Source organism: Pogonomyrmex barbatus, unplaced genomic scaffold, assembly GCF_055798465.1.
Source record: "Pogonomyrmex barbatus isolate J1 unplaced genomic scaffold, ASM5579846v1 scaffold27, whole genome shotgun sequence".
NCBI lineage: Eukaryota > Metazoa > Arthropoda > Insecta > Hymenoptera > Formicidae > Pogonomyrmex > Pogonomyrmex barbatus.
The window spans coordinates 308,277-326,874 of record NW_028297124.1 but is presented as its reverse complement, the minus strand read 5'-3'; the positions used below and the strand labels follow the sequence as shown (position 1 = coordinate 326,874).

General features: G+C 30.8%; 1 pseudogene; it reads right to left on the bottom strand.

Moving 5' to 3' along the window:
• Window positions 1–3,217: 3,217 nt before the first annotated feature.
• On the bottom strand, window positions 3,218–16,730 carry LOC148936225 (uncharacterized; annotated as a pseudogene).
• Between the last annotated feature and the right edge of the window lie 1,868 nt (window positions 16,731–18,598).

Below are 18,598 nucleotides of genomic sequence, written 5' to 3'. Positions count from 1 at the left end.
CCGCCGCCGGCCTCGCTGACGACCGCGCCACCGAACATCTTCGCGGAATAATCGAGTGCGTTCGGCGAATTATCGCGAATATTCCGACGAGAGCATCCCCCGGAATTACCCCGACCCGAATTCGGCCGACCAGTACCCGACTCCCGACCGACGGCTGACTCGGGTATATTAAGCAACTCCGATGGATGATCGCTACCTATCACCGGCGAGACAGTAAGACGTCCAGTACTGTTCTCGACACTTCCAGTCCTGTCCAACACAAAGCGATCTAGAGTGCTTCTTATCGCGCCAGGAGTTTCTGGCCGATTGCTCCTTTCATCCGCAGCGCACAAACTTTATCACAGATTGAGGGGCTTTTCAATCTGGGCTCTAAAAAGCAAGCCCTTGTGCGCACCTTCCGCCGCTGATGGTCAAGAAGCAGGGAGCTTCCTGCATTCCAAAGACCACAGCACAAAATCCTCAAACGAACAGTACGCACGACGAAACGCACGAACAGCAGATCCGTCATAACAAGCGCGCCGAAGACTCCTCGCACTGTCGCGCCCGTGCCGCGCCTACCGTGAACGCGCTGAATTCACGGAACCGACCGCAAACCAAATCTATTGTACGATTCCCGGAACCCGCGCCGCTTTTCACGGAACCGAAAGCGAAATTCCGGGACAAATCCTTGTAAATATTGTACATACCAAAACTCAGTCAGTAAAACTGTAAATACATGAAGTTGAACGCTAAATATAGATCTTGGTGTATAAAATCGAAAAGGCTCTCGATATTTTATTTCTCTTCAATAATCCTGACCATATCCGACCGACGCTATCCCGCGAAACACATCTTACCCGAGATAGAGACGTTTTAAATGTATCTTTAAATAAATATAAATAAAGTTGATGATGCTCAGTAACTAGTGCATTTAAATAATCTAGGCAATGTGAAGTAAAAAATGGTGTAATAATATAGTTACATAAAATAATATAGTTACAATCTTGTTTAAGCGACACTATACATCCCAAAAATCATTGTTTTTAGGAATTTTATGCCCAATGATAAGATCAAAATGAACAAACGTTATCGTTTCTATTCGCAGAAAAACTTAGATTAAACCTCTTTAATCTTTCTATTTTTAATGGTGGTTCTATTTTCAAATGGTGGACGGTTCTCTTCTTCAGAACCAAAATCATACGTACCTATTCTATCATTAAGATTCTCTAATTTAAACAGGTTTGATTGTAAAATTGATTATAAAATGTAGTATTAATTTACTCATATCATATTGACAAACACCTTCAAATACATAATGCATTACATCACAACTAATATTTTGTAAAATGAAAAGTAAGTGAAAAGAATCTAATTGATTCCAAACACATATTTCAGTTAAACCAGTTATAGAGACATCTTTTTTTTTTGCAAATCATTAGTATATTTACTAACTGTACGTAATAATTATTCATCTTTAGTTGTTTGATATCTTATTTCATTAAGAGAAGTTTTACAAAATCTACAAGGATAATTCGCAACAAAACTTTATACAAATTCACAAATTTCATGTACACCTAAATTATCTCCTATTACAAGAGCACATTTTATATAAATATGTATACCTTCTTTAGTAACTAATCCTGACTTTTCTAAGATCTATAATTCATTAATTAAAGAAATGTAGCTTCATTTCCGTAAACTTCTCTATTTTTATTCAGAAACATAACATTAAGAAATAACGTTAAGAAAATATTTTCAAGTTTTGAGCGTCTGGCGGCATGCATGGCAATGAAAAATACACAGCTCCTACTTTATGAACATCTGCGTGACCATCTAATGGATTATTTGTCTCAAACTCATCATAATAAATTATTAATGGTAAAACAAATTTGCTATGAAAGTTGTGACTTAAATGTTTCCACAACTCTGAATTATATTACTTACACAATGCGAATCATTCATCACCTGTTCCATGTAATGTAATATATCTTTTAAAATATTTGGTATTTCAAATATTGCCTTAAGAACTTTCGAGAGAATATACATATATATATATATATATATGTATATTGTAATATATGTATATGTGTGTATATCATTGTATTGTTGACTTATTGTTCTAAACACGTTATTGCGATAAATATCATCACATGCCTCGGTAGTCGAAAGGATAAGATACCTGCCCGGTAAGCAGGAGATCCAGGTTCGATTCCTGGCTGAGATGGTATTTTTTCGCAAAATAATTACGAGTTTTCACGACTGGTTCGTGGTCGGGCCATGACGCACACCCTCTCTTCTTATTTGGGAAACATCACAGAAATAAATTGCCCTGTGACATTTCTTGGAATTAAAAATATTGTTAATCCTTCTACTTTCCATAATTTGTCCAATTATATAAATAATAGGTTCTATATAACATCCTTTTTGTGAAAAGTATTGAATTCTTTTATATTCTGTATCTAGGCCTAAAAAGGATTTTTACATTGATTAAAAAAAGACGCATGTTCTTGTTTTATGATTGCTGGAACTTGTAAAGTATTCACTTTGATTTACTTTATTTTCTATCATGCTTATAATATTTTCTACTAAATTTGAAGTGACATCTACAACTATCTGTACATGTTGTCGCGTCATAGAATTACTATAATATAAATATGATAACGAAGAAGCAGCAGCTTCTTGTATATAGTCAAACTTAAAATTATAAGAATCGAAGATATTTGATAATTCTTCATTTGTTTTAATAGTATTATTTTTATCTTCTAAATCAATATTTAGCACATAAGCTGATTGTACTGTTATTGCATTTGAAGAGGTATATGTATTTTTTTTTCATAGTTGCATCCGTTAGAAGGATGATCACGTAATAAATGTTTTTCAAATTGACGCACACATTGAAATTCTCGAATGCATAACGATTGCTTGTAAGTATATTTATCAAAAATACTAAAAGTATGTTGCAGTCTTAAATGTTTTATTAGTTTTTTTATGGAATCCAAATTTATTCTGCACACTAGATAAATATACATATTTGTTAAATAGATAAATGAGAGGAAAATATTTTAAAATATTTTAAGAATAATATCGGGTATGATATATATTTAAAGCAAAAATGTAATTATGTCGTTAGTCATTTAGAAATATTTTTTAAACAAAAATGAAAAACACAAACAGTAACAATAGTATCTGTTATTTATAACAGTATAATATTATCATAAATTCAAGATAATTGTAATCTTTACATATTATAAAATTCCTTTTCGATGGATGCAACTATGTTATTTATAACATCGCTATAACTATCGCTATAATCAGTTTTTATTTTATACAAACATTTTTGTATGCGAAAACATACTTGAGATTTTTTAGATTAACAGGCATGTAATACGAAAAAGCACTTGTAGTATATCTCTCACTCAGTAGCTTTGAAAACACTCTCAACTTTGTATAATGTATTATCAATGCAAATGTAGTATGTATTGACCAAACTAACGTTATGTCCAACGATAATAATAAATAGTTGTACAGTCAACTTTAATGCAGCTATTCTATCCCTCTGACGTTCAATATTATGTTCGAGATTAGCAGGACTCTAAAGAATAAAAAGAAGTGAACATTATTTTCAGTTCAACTACAGTAATTATATTTTTAACATAAAATTGTTTTATATGAAACATAAAGAAATATATTACTTATTTAAGAAATAATATTACTGATAAAATGAAAGAATTTAATGATTCAATTATTGTAGATGTGATGTTTCTTGTACCTTTAGAAATTTTTATTGTTGGGATACATAATGCTGACAATAATTTTAAAAGTCTAATATTTCTTTCCTCTAAAAATGGAGATTACAAAATATATAATAGCACAGTAAAGTAATAAATTTTAAGTAGATAATAATAGAAAATTTAACATTTTCTTATTACTTTCTGATATATTTTCATTTATTTGATCAAGTTGCTCTCGATATATTCTATCTTTAATTTTAGTCTGTATAAGAGTATAAATTTTTCGTGAAAACTGGCCATTCATTGTATATAAAGAACATGTTTCCGAATTGTGCAACATAATCAGATTCAATCTGTAAAAATTATTGAAAATGATCACATATATGTCTTCTATTAACTTTTTAATATAGCAATATTATTATTAAAATATTCACTAATGTGTAATTCTGTGGTGCTTCAAAATGGGCTATTTAAAAAAAAAATAGTTGAATATCATCCCATTTAGCCATATCCTTATTCTGACAAATTGACTTGTCTTCCAATGTTTAACAACATCAGATCATGGTTCTCTATTATGTTTTAACCATTGCAGATGAAGTTCGCACAATTTTGAACCTATAAATGTATATACATACATATACACATGCATACATACATACATACATATATACATACATACATACATACATTTATATATATATATATATATGTATGTTTTATATAAATATGTATATATATATATATATTATATATGTGTGTATAAATATGTATATGTATATATGTATACATGCACACACAAATACTATATATACTATGTATATATCAGGTGTATGCATAAGTTTTTTCCGGTTTAACTAAGAGATGTCGCCAGCGAAAAGTACGCAGCGTATTAATTTGACACATACATCATTTTGTTCGTCTGACATTTAAAACTACAAACACACACAAGTTGAGTCCGCCAAAAACTAGCGTCTTTGTTTTATCGTTCAGTGATCATGTCGAGTTTTGTGCCTGAAAAAGAAAATTTGCGGCACGCATTACTTTTTTTATTTAATCAAAAGAAAAAGGCTGTTGAAAGTCATCGTTTGCTGGTAGAAACATATGGTGAACACGCTCCATCGATTAGAACATGTGAGACATGGTTTCGACAATTTAAAAGTGGTGATTTCAATGTGAAAGACAGTGAGCGCTCTGGTAGACCACAAAAATGCGAAGACGAGCAATTGCAGGAGTTATTGGATGATAACCCAACTCAAACTCAACGGCAATTAGCAGAAGCATTATATGTATCACAAGAAACAATCAGCAGATGTTTACGAGCAATGGGAAAGATCAATAAACTCAGTAAATGGGTCCCACACGATTTGAATGAACGTCAAATGGAAAATCGCAAAGTCACTTGTGAAATGCTGCTTCAACGCCACAAAAGGAAATCATTTTTGTATTTTGTCGAATTGTGACGAATGACGAAAAATGGATTTATTTTGAAAACCCGAAGCGGAAAAAATCGTGGCTTTCACCTGACGAAGCCGATCCATCACCAAGGCCAAAAGCCTCGCTTCGGCAAGAAGACCATGCTCTGTGTCTGGTGGGACCAGAGCGGTATTGTGTATTATGAACTCTTGAAGCCCGGCGAAACCGTTAATACACAACACTATCGCCAACAAATGATTAATTTAAACCACGCATTAATCGAAAGACGACCGGAATGGGCCAGAAGACATGACAAAGTGATTTTGTTACACAACAATGCACCGTCTCACACAGCAAAACCAGTGAAAGACACCTTGAAATCGCTTGGATGGGACATCCTTCCGCACCCGCCGTACTCCCCAGACCTGGCGCCATCTGACTATCACCTCTTCGCAATGGGGCACGCGCTCGCAGAGCAGCACTTCAGCAATTTCGAGGAAGTTGGAAAATGGCTCGACGAATGGTTTGCCGCAAAAGACAAGCAGTTTTTCTGGCATGGTATTCATAAATTACCTGAAAGATGGGCGAAATGTGTAGAAGCCGATGGCCAATATTTTGAATAAAAAAAAAATTAATTTCCCTTGAAAATTACGTGTCTTTTTTTACTAAAAAACTGGAAAAAACTTATGCATATACCTGGTATATATACTATATATATGTACCTATGTATATACTATATATATATATATATATATATATATATAGTTTTTAAATACATAATCATCACACTAATCAATGCAAAAAAAATATTTAACTTACATTCAATATTCATTTCATATACAGCATTAATTATAGATAAAGTTGTTGTATTGTTATTTTTTTGGGACCTTACATTTTTTATTAATCCAGAGATCATACAGTCTCTGTGATTATTGCAATATCGATCAACAAATATCCCTTTATTTATTTTTTGATATTTCCCTTCATGCAATGGTGGCACATAATAAATTTCCATTTTTTCTTTAAAATACATAGATACTTTTATAGCAAACTTTTTAAAATATATTTTTAATTCGAGCCTAAATAATAATAATAATATAAACAAAAATATTTTTTATCAATTTATATTATTTTACATTATATTATTATATTATTTTAGTTTATTTATATTATTCAAATAATTTAAATTTTATTTATCAATCTTAATTATTATTTAAATATTTTATATTTTTCATACTCATATATGTATACATATTTTATTTATTTTATTTATTTTATGCATTGTATTACTTACGGATATGGTTTCTTAAAAATAGCAATTGATAAATGTGTTATAATAACATCTGCTAATTTTCTACGTATTTTTGTATTTAATCGACCATACTTTTTATGATTTAAAATTACAAGGCCAGTTTTTTTTAAAAACTTTTCTATATCCTATAAATCGAGTTAATAATAATAATATAAATAATTATAATTTACAATTATTTTAAATCTTTATATATAAAAATCTTATAAGTAAAGATTTTGTAATCAAAGTTTACAAGATAAAAATAAATATTTATTTTTCAAATATTTAATCAATATAAGGCAAAATAATAATATGTTAAATGTAAATACCAGCTCATAAATTGCTTCGAAAAGCTGTAATTCATCCATTTTACATGTTTCAGTTTCTATATTTTGATTTCTTTGATTTTTTTTTCTTTAATATGTCTTTCATTATTTAAACAAACATATTCTTTATTAATATTTTATACAATATTCTCAGTATGTATTATCAACTGTTTCACGATTATTCATGTTTTCATCAATTTTAAGACTAAATGTTTTAAATATCACAATATTCCTTGTATTTTTTATGTTTACAGGGCTTTCTGATCTGGATATTGTATCGATATCAGATGATATTGTATTTTGCTAAGCATTAAATATCTATATTAATACTATATTAATAGAGTATATTAAAATATACTCTGAATTAGTAATATGATTTTGCTATTAAATTATATTTATTTATTTGAATAAATCTTTTTTTAAATAAATTAATATTAGATGTACAATAACAAAAACATGCCACCATATTGTAAGATTCTTGTACTTTTTGAATTTAAATAAAGTAACCGTTTGTCAGGAATTAATGTCCGTTTTTATAATTATTGTCTATGGTTTAATACACGCACTGAGAGAGGTAACCGGCACGTGTTGGATAATGGAGCAGGCACAATAACTTTTCAACAACTTTAATATAATGCCGTTTATCTATATTTTTACTGAGTCTACCCGTAATACAACGATTAAACAGATATCGCCTGTAACGATATCTCGACTATATTCACTACAATGGTTTCGACTATACGACTTGAACTCTCACGGATGACACATCTGTCTTATTCGCCGACTAGGGAGAGAGTTCCCGTCGCTCGCTGCTCCGCGCATCGGAGCACGTTCGGTGATTTCAAAGCTAACAAAGATTGCATCAGCCCTTGTCTGATTGGTCCTTTCCTAATATCACTCACTCGTGTCGTGTTCGATCGAGAGGCGCTCCTTTTGGTCACTGAACAGCACTCATGGTGCCATCCACCGGTTGTCCTAGGGACTTCTTAGTAACTTTCTTACAATATTAATCAAATTATCAAATTATTTTTATTAATATAATAATAATAAAAATAAAAGTAATTTACCTTGTTATCGCAAATTATCTGCATTTTAGATGTAGATTTTTGAAATTTTTCTAAATTTTTCTAAAGTTTTCTTTAAATAAGATTCTTTTATCTATTTTTGGTATAAGAGTTTCAAGGTTTTTTGAGCCAGCTTTTAATCGTAAAAGTGAATGGAAATCAATTTCTTCATCTACATCAAAAAGGGTGTTTTTTACAAATTTTAAAAAATTAATTCATTATTTATTATAATATTAAAGGATTATGAACTTTCTCATGAAAAGAATTTCATCTATTTTTTTGATTTTTGTAATATTTTATTTTTATTATGCAAATCGGACTCAAGCTCTCGATCAAGCCTAGAACTTGATCAATTTAGCCGTTATTGAGATTCGATAATTTCGGATGCTCGCATCTCGCCGACTCGCATAAAGTCACACGGTAGTTCTCGATTGACTTGACATCCGAGAACTACCGACACTACCGTGTTTCCTGATATATAAAATATAATATAAATATTAGGATGTAATTAAAAACTTATATATTTCTTTTAATTTGTTAATGAAGTCTTGCTTGGTGGATAATTTTTTTACTCATACAGAATTTGCAAGCAAATACAAAGTTATTATTTTTACTTAAATTAGATTTAAAAACGAACACGTCGGAAAATGCTGACCATAGCATTATATTTAAATCTTTTTTATTTAAGATTTCATTCAAAATATTCTCTATGTTCTCATTCATTGTTACACTTATTCTTCAAACTTGTAAAACTTATAAAAATTCTATTCTTGCACAGATTGAGTGCTATTCACTATTTGTATAGTTTCTAAGAATAACATTTAATCTATACAAGAATTTTACAAGTTTTACACGTTTGAAGAATAATTGTGAAAAAATGAATGAGAATATGAATATTTTGATTGAGATTTTAAATAAAAAGAACAATACGTCCTGGAATAAAAAAGTAGTGAAGAAATAAACACTGATGTGAGTGTGGCGACGTATGTATGTGTACATGTGTGTGCGTTGGCTGATAACATTTTGTTCGGAGGCAATGAGTTCGTGTTAGAGGTATCTAATTGTTCTTTATAAAGCTCTTCTTATTCTTTATAAATAAGTGATAAGCTTTGTGAACGGCATTTAAGTTCTATAGTTTTTATAATTTTTATGATTCTTCAATATGTTGGTACGGATGTTATGCATATGCGCGAGACGTGTACGTATAAGATAAGACCTGAAGAATAAGAATAGATAAGAATTCTTTTTGGCTGAACTGATTATACTAGTTTTTACACTAAAAGAAGAAAGATAAACTTTGAACTAGTGCAGCCAGTTCAACTAAAAAGAACAGACCCATAGTTGTACAATTTACTGAATGGAATGAATTGTCATTCGTTGCCTTTGAAATGCATTTGATTGAGAGATTTTATGTATTGGATTGTAACTGCTTTTAGAAGTACCTCTGTCCCCTGTAAAAGGACACAACATTTATCTGCTCGATAGCCAGTCTAGCTTGCGCGTGCGTATTGTGAATGCGACATGGCGCATGCGCATGAGTTGAAACACCGGAAATGAAAGCGAAATTAATATGGCCGTGAATAACGATTGACCGGAATGTCTGAAGTGAATTCTAGATTTCAGTGAACTTTGCTAGAAATATATATGGTATATAGCTTTTAACTCTCTTGAGTGGGACCGTGTGTGTTGTCCGAGAAGTCGGTATGACTGTGCGCGGCTTGATTACTGTTAATATATTTTATCATTAGATTGTGTGATATAAGTGAATACAATGACCGAAACATCGACATGTGGCAATAAATAATACGCAATATTCGTATAATATTTGCGAGTAGGTCGCGTCCTCTGGATATTATGTAGTATGTAATCTACTGTGACGGATTCAGCGAATTATTCCGTCAATATCATTTTGCCGATCTGGCGGTGGAGTGGTTTGAAGTTCGTGCTCTTGGATATCTTTTACATTCCCTCTGCGGACAAATGTCGACATACATCTACATATTGGATTCAGTCTGAAATTGCTTTGAAATATTGAAGTTCTGATATTTATCATATATCTACATATCATATCTACAAGTTTGTTTCAATCCAAACCTGGTATGTTCTTTTTTATTTATTTCACTTTATTTGAATTGTGACGCTGTGTACTATGCCTTTTACAGTGAGTGATAATAGCTTATTTATTACCGTAATTATTATATCTTATTCTTTGTAGCTTATTAATCTTAGTGATTTGCTTATTAGCTCTTGTTGCTAATATTATTTTGATTTTATTTCAACTATATATTCAACTATTTGCTGATAATAAATTTTTTGTATGTGCTGTTTTTTAAACTCTTTGATTTTATTAATAATATACTTTTTCACTCTTGTTTATTTAATTTTCTTATACTGCATCACTATTATATTTAATTATCTTTATATTGATTATCAGATATTGATACATACTGCTTTACTTTAATAAATTGCTTGATTAATCACTTGTTTTATTAGGCCTTATTTACTCATTTATTTATTTATTTACATTTTATTATCAATTGTTTTGACAGTATTATACTATCTGCAATATGGAATGTATATTTATTTAATTTGATTTATGCTTGTTTACATTTTTAGTATGCATCATTTTAACTTCTTTTACTTATTAAATTGCATATTAATTTAGTTTGTTTATTATTTTATTGTTTCTGTTTAAATTTATATAATTTTTATTTATCTCTATAGTATTATATATACTCATCAATATTTTCATTTCTATTTCAATCTCTGATTCAGTTTAACTCAGCTTAACTTTAATTTAATCTAATTAATTCAATTGGAGTTTTATTCAAATTTCTTATATTCTTACACTATTTACTACCTAAATCTTCTTACTCTAATCATTAATTGTTATTCTAATTTATCTTATTTAATTTTAATTATCTTTGATTATTAAATGAATAATTCCAAATTTTCTCATATGTTAATTTTAATTTAACTTTGATTTTGATTTAATTTATTTTAATCAGGTTTAGCTCATTTGATGTAATTTTTATTGATATAATTACATTCTATCCATTAATTTCATTTTACTTTACTTATCTATCAATTAATTTCTTTTGAGAAACTATTTTCATGGGCGCCGGATAACCGATGTGAACTTAGTGCCCAACTTTAAAAAATTAAAAAATTAAAAAATTGTTTATACCATAGGTTTGTACCTCGTTTGTACCTGTTTGTATCACTTTTTATTTTGTTTGTGTCTAACGGGTTAAAAAGTTACAAGGGGGTGAAAAACTCGTCAGTACAAACAATGCTCTTTCGAATGGCATTGGCCGTTTTGAGCTATCTTGAAAAATGACAAAAGTATCTCTTGGATGTATTTTGAAAAGACTGTACTTCCGATTCTGTTGAGGTACAAACGATTTGAAAAGAGGTACGATGCTGTTTCGGTGTTGGTGATTTTTAAATATCTTAAAGTTAAATGCTGACGATTTTTTAAAGTTAAGTGCTGACTCCCCTTGTAACTTTTTAATCCGTTAGATACAAACAAAATAAAAAGTGGTACAAACCTATGGTATAAACAATTTTTTAATTTTTTAAAGTTGGGCGTTAAGTTCACATCAGTCGCCGGATAGCTATTGTATTATAATGCTATTCTCTGGCTGCCCCTATATGCACATTTGCACACCTTTTACTTGCTGCCTATATATTTGCCTTTTAATTTGATTTTGATGAATTGATGTTATTATTTAATCATTATTGTACCTATTTTGTGTAATTTTTTGCTGTATTTCAGTAATTTATTTAAATCTTTCTTGTTAGGCAAGCTTAATTTGGATCATAATTTTGATCTATGCATTTAAATAGAGAGTGCGTAGGGATTAGCAAGGTATGTGTGCTACTTAATATCCCTAACATTTTTATTTATAGAAATCAAGATGTCATCAATGATTATCAGGATGTAATGTACAGATATTTTTCGTGCAGTTACTTCACACAAAAAATGCACAAAAGCATTAATCCATTTACTGAACAAAAATAAGATAAATAAATGAACTCTTCAGTTGATTAATAAGCAAGCTTGCTGCTCATAAACTAAGCAGTTTTGTTCCAATAATATCTCATATTTTGTGTTTATTTGCTAATTGTAAAATTTCAAGGCTAAGAGATTCATAATGCAAGAAATCTTTTATGCATAATATATATTATATTAAAAATAGTAAAGCATTATATTCTGAAAATTTTTTGCACTATGGTTCTCATTAACCTTATTGTTACATTCGGATTGCCTATATCATGAAAACTTTATATTTTTTTTCTAAAAAAAATTTTATTTTCAAAAATTAATTATAATTATATATATTTGCTAATAATAAAAACAAATTATAAGATATAATGTTGACAAAAGTAGAAATTAAAGAATGGATATGTTGAGAACAATGTTACTAACCTATTAGGAACACTAACTTTAAAATATCACAATAGAATAGAAAAATTGTATATAGAATAAGAAAAAAATTTATATAATTTTTTATTTTTTTTCTTGTAATTGTTCGATTCTTCTTACATAGATTGAACAAATTCTATTTTTTCTATTTTATTTTTTATTAATTTATTAAAGAAATGTTTGTGCCGTTCTATTACTTTTATTTTCTGACATACTATATGTTAAATTTGAAGTAGGTGATATTGCAGTGACATTATTAACTTGCTTTCTTCCACTATCCCAGTCTTGAGCATTTGATAACACTTTTCCTAAGGAACTCAAAATGTCCTTTTCTGATACAGATATCTCTACAATACTTTCGTTAAGTGGTATCACATAATAATATAAAAAAGAAAATTGATAAAAATAAAAATTGAAACATTTATATAAATTGAATAAAATATGGTTTATAACGTAAAGATATTAAAAACATGTCTCTTCATGCTCTTCATGCAATTAAAAAAAGGCGGTATTACATAAGAAACTTATTAACTTTCTTAGAACTTGTAAATTTCATTGCAATTTGTGCTGTTATAAACTTTTTTTAACATTACTGAAGATTTAGTAATAATTCCATTTTTATCTAAACAGAACCTAAGCATGCTATTCTGAAAACAAAGATTTATTTTAAATATTTATAATTTATTTTAAATGTTTTTATGTTTTTATTGAAGTAATATGCATAATAATTCAAAATAAATTTGTTAAAACCTCTAAATTCTATCATTTAATTCTCTTCGGCTTTGTAATGGTTCACGATAGATATAACTTTTTAAATGTTTCTACAGAAAAAAATCTAATGGGGTTAAATCTGGCGATCTAGCCAATCTGACTAATTTTGAGGCCCACTCATGGCGTCCGACATTTGTTTGGATATATTACATTCAAATAATTTGTAACATTTCTTGTATCTCTATATGTGGAAGTGCGCCATCTTGTTGAAAATACATATTTTTTTTTATTGTCAACGGGACATTTTCCAACAATATTGGCAAATCATTTAAATAAATTTTGCTGTTAATTCGAATGGTCCAATCTAAAGAAAGTTCAAATTATTTATTTTTTTAAATCTAAATATTCAATGACATGATTGACAATTAAAGAATATAAACATGTTAAAAGCTAACACTATAATAGATACTAAAAATATTAAAATATTGTCCACTATACCAGCTCATAAACTGATACTAAATCTATGCTAGTAATTTACTGCAATTTACTATGCTCATGAGGATTTCCATTTGCCCAAATGTAACAATTATGTCTGTTGAAAATTCCTTCACGGGTAAAATAACATTTATCGCTAAACATTATATGATGTACAAATGCAAGTTGTTGTCTTTGATTTAATAACCATGTGTTTAAAAGTTTATTCGCCGTGCATAATCTTGTGGCATCAAATGTTGCACTTTCGAATAATGAAATGCGTGCATTCTATTTTCTTGTAAAATTTTATTGAAAAAAACTGTATCAAGTTAAAAATAGAATGTAACTAACAATATCTTTTATTTTAAAAAAATAGAACCTAAGTGGTACGTATATCTGTTTCTTCATTGAAGAGTCTTTTTATTGTCATACTTAACTCAATTCTAGTTGTGATCAAATTAAAAAATAAAATCTAAGTGCTAGTATCTTTGTGATGATCTTTGTATTTTCATTGAAGAGTCTTCCTATTCCAAGTGATAATAGCTTTAATTCTTTTAAAAAAAAATTGATTTCAACATTGCTAACTTAACTCAAATGATATCATTTATAAAAGATTTGATATCAATAATTGGTGCTAAGTTATAATCCTACTAAAATTGCATCATTCTACTAAACCCAAGTGATATGTATTAAGTAACGGGGGAGGGGAGCACATACGTGCCCTACGAGCGGAGATATCCATCGAGTGAGAGACCAACATCGCTCTGGAATACCGGTCGTGGGGATTCGAAAGAATACATGTATATATGTATACTGTAATATGTATATTGTAATATGTGTGTGTGTGTGCGTGCGTGCGTGCGTGCGTGCGTGCGTGCGTGTGTGTGTATCATTGTATTGTTGATGTGTTATTCTAACACGTTATTTGCGTTAAATATCATCACATGCCTCGGTAGTCGAAAGGATAAGATGCCTAACCAGTAAACAGGAGATCCAGGTTCGATTCTTGGCTGAGGTGGTATTTTGTCGCAAAATAATTACGAGTTTTCACGACTGGTTCGTGGTCGGGCCCCACCGTGACGCACATCCTCCCTTCTTATTTGGAGATATTGCTACATAAAGTTCGATTCGTAAATTTTTACTTTAAGAAACGTCATCATTATTATTTGTATAAAAGACTTGATATCAATAACTAAGCGCCAAGTATATATTATATTCTCTTATTATAGTCTCATAAACATTAAGCTACAAGTTCACCTTAACCGTTTGAGTCCCAAGTAGCGCGATCACGCTGTTGAGATTTTATGTCGAGAAAACCCAGCACATTTCGAGCATTGTGGACAACTGACGGTGCGTTACCGATTGTTGAAGTCGCGCGGTCAGATTTATTGACGCAAGTACATCATACAGCTCCTTTTAATGTAAATAGTACATTTTACAATAGGTAGAATAATACTATAATAATGCAATAATACATTACAAAATAAAAATTTTTATTTCATTGTTATCTCCTCAATAATTTTTATCGAACAAAATTTGAAATATTTTTAAATTTACAGTACGCATATGTAATAATACAGATGTATTTTATAAAATAACGAATTACAAATTAACAATATTTTTGTGTTATGAACAAATAATTTAAATGAAGAGTAACACTTATAATTTGTGACATCGGTGTTTATCAAAACATATTGGATGAATTTCTTTTTTACACCGCACTCAAATTAAATGTGATCTTTTTATTGCATTTTTGGTGCTGCAGACTACGCATTGTCGCAAGTTACGTTGTGGCAACTTTACTAAACCAAATGTTTTTTCCCTTACATAACTATGTGCTTGCTTTTCGTTCATCCACTGACACTCAATTTCAAAAATAATATTTGACATAAAATCTAACCGAGATATTGCTTTACTCTTAACTCTTTCCTTGTAGATTATATATGCATTTAAAATCATGCGGTTGATTATGTTAAAGGCTACCTTTTTCCAATATTTAACTGATCTTCGTTCATCGAGATAGGTATATAGCATTTTATCCGATTCATCGACACCACCTATGAAGGCATTGTAAGATTGAATAATAGCGGGTTTTGTCGAACGTATTTCTCTGCCATGTCGATTTTTTGTTATAGTCACATTTTGCTCTTCTGCTTTCGTTGAAATTAATAATACAGGACTTTTTACACTTTTTTTTCGCGATAGGCACAGAACAATACTTCATTGTTTCGAAAATATTTTACCTCGTTTACATTAGTTTGTGTCAAGTTATCGGGAATACATTTCTTATTCCTAATAGTTCCAGTTAAATAGGTATCCATAGAATATAAATATCTAGCTAATTCTACGCTAGTAAAAAAATTGTCGACAAAAATGTGATGCCCCGTATTCAAACAATAACTATCTTTTAATAAATTTACCACAACATCATATCCAAGTCCAAACTTTTTTTTATCACTAGTAGTTGTTTCTTTTGCACCTTTATAGAGAACGCAAGAGAACGCCAAACAATATTTTGATACGGAATCACACAGTATTCAGAATTTTATTCCCCAACGATGATGCTTTTTATTTGGCAAGTATTGCGTTATGCTAGAATGATACAGCGTCCCAACTAATGATTCATCAATTGATAATTCTTTGTGTGGTTTATAATGTAATTTGAATACTTTATTAGCGTGTTCAACAAGTGGCTTAAATTTTGCACAGGGATCATATTTCTCGTGACCAGGTGGAAAACATAAAGAGTTATCAATTAAGTGAAAATATTTCAAAATTTGTTGAAATCTATTTCGAGAGAACATTCTTCCACGGTATGTTACGTGAATTTTCGGACCAATACAAACGTATACTGGGTCTTCTTGTAATTCCCATTTCCAACAGCACTGCTATAAATGCCTTCATCTCTAAAACGGTAACTGATGTCCAAATCTCTGTTTCAAATGATTCTAATTCTCTAGGTAAATGCCTTGAATACTCCGCATATTTATTAGTTTCTTCAACTATTAGTGACCATAGTGTCAAATCAAAGAATAGTTCAAAGTATTCAATGGGTTTACTCTGGCTAGAGAAGTTACATCGCGAACCAGATTCTTTGCTATGCTCGAGAGAATCACGTTGATTAGAAACGTCTTCAGCAACTCGTAGACTGTTCAGTGGACATTGATGCGATAAATCACTATCACTATCCTCTGAAGTACTCAAAATGCGTTGTCTTTTCTCGCTTACAGGAACAATGTAGTCGTCATCGTCGTCAATAATATGATCACATGGATTTGTGATTATGCTCATAGATTTTCTTTTTCGATTCATTGTACCTTTTTGGGGATACACCAAATTTAGAAAAGTTAAATAGTAAATCTAGATTAATTTTTTACTTACTTTTTGCGTTGCTTTGTCTAATCATTTTGAAATACACAATTATGAACAATGAGAAACACTTACGGAAGAATACGTCCGATCACTTTGCAAACTGCAATAAATGTGACGGAGCGATAAGAAAACGAGAATCACGTTACCTAACACATACAAGAAGCGCTATTGCTCCGATTGTGATTCATCGATATAAAATAAACAAAGCGCTATCGCGCCGCTTGGTATTTCTCGACATAAAATAAAACAAGCGCTATCGCGCTGCTTGGATCTTTTTGTACTCATTTAGAGAAAGCGCAGTTGCGCTGTTTAGGATTCTTCGACAGTGTTTTTTCAATACCCCCTGGGACTCAAACGGTTAATCAAATTATATATTTCATTTGTAAAAGATATTTTATTCATAAAAGATTTGATATACCACTACTTTTAAAAAATAAAATCTAAGCAGTAGTATCTTTAATTTAAAAATAATAAAATCCAAATGATATGTATATCTTTTTACTCATTCAAGACTCTCTTTTCTAACCCAAGTAGTAGTAATTATTTAGCTTTAAAATATTATTATTTTTGTAACAAAGCATCCGAAAGATGCTCTGTTACTAGCGCGCGCAAATACGGCCCGCGCCATCCGAGGCCGCCCGAACACTCCCGACCGCGACCGACCGACACACGCGCGCCGACGAGCTGTCACGCAGCGACAACGTGACAGCTAATGTAACAATAGCTAACAAACGCTAACAAACTAAACGGTGACACGTGGCGCGGATAGGGGTATAAATACCCGACGAATTTTAAGACAAGAGACCAGTCCTATCCGCTCCTCCGACCTGACCAACACCGACAACCGTTCCGACCAGAACAGCGAGAGAAGATTCTCTCAGCGAATACCGAGCGTTCTCCGTATTCCTGTTCTATCCTTTCTCGAGAATTTGGAGTGTTCTCAGCTTTCTCGCTCTCGCAACGAATACCGAGCGTTCTCGATATTCTTGCATCTCCCGTCTAAGGAAAATCAGAGTGTTCTCAGATTTTTCTCCTCCCGACAATACCAAGAGTTCTCAGTATTGTCACTTCATCTCATCTCGAAAGTCGGAGCGTTCTCAGACTTTCCCGCGACGTCCGCCCCACGTGTCACGGCGAGCGTCAGCGGTTGCCTAGCAACGCACACGCGCGGGCCCGGTTGCCTGGCAACACGCATACCGATACGAACCCGGCATCCGACGAGCGAAAATCCGAGCGCACGTCTCCGCGTCCGTGCCTAGCGACAAAAATCCGAGCGCGCAGGGACGTTCCGTTACATTTTCACAAAATTGCTTTACTCAACCTAAGTTTTTATCACAAAGAATTAAAGAGTAACAGTACAAAATAAAATGATAAAATTTTATTTGAATAAAAAAAATTTTTATATAAAAATACTTGGTGCTAGATGTTCCAAAATCCAAGTGCTAGATGTTCCGTCTCTACACATATTCGTATTATGACCTTTTTTGATACAAGTTCCATAATGAAAAATTGCATTTATAATTTTATGTTATGCTTGTCCAGTTATTAGTAATCCAGTATTAGTTTTAGTTTTCGGCATTGCACACAAACTGAATTTGTGTAGTATTTTTATTAATTCTCTATCTTGTAAAGAAAATGATATTAAATGGATAATAAGTATTTTCTTTGATAAAACCAATTCATTTTTAAATAATATATCATTTCTTCCACAACGTTCACATGATTTGTCAAACGATTGACACTGATTTGATGAAAATGTAATTTTTAGTAAATCATTAAGATTAAAACTTTTCTTTTTTATATTATTA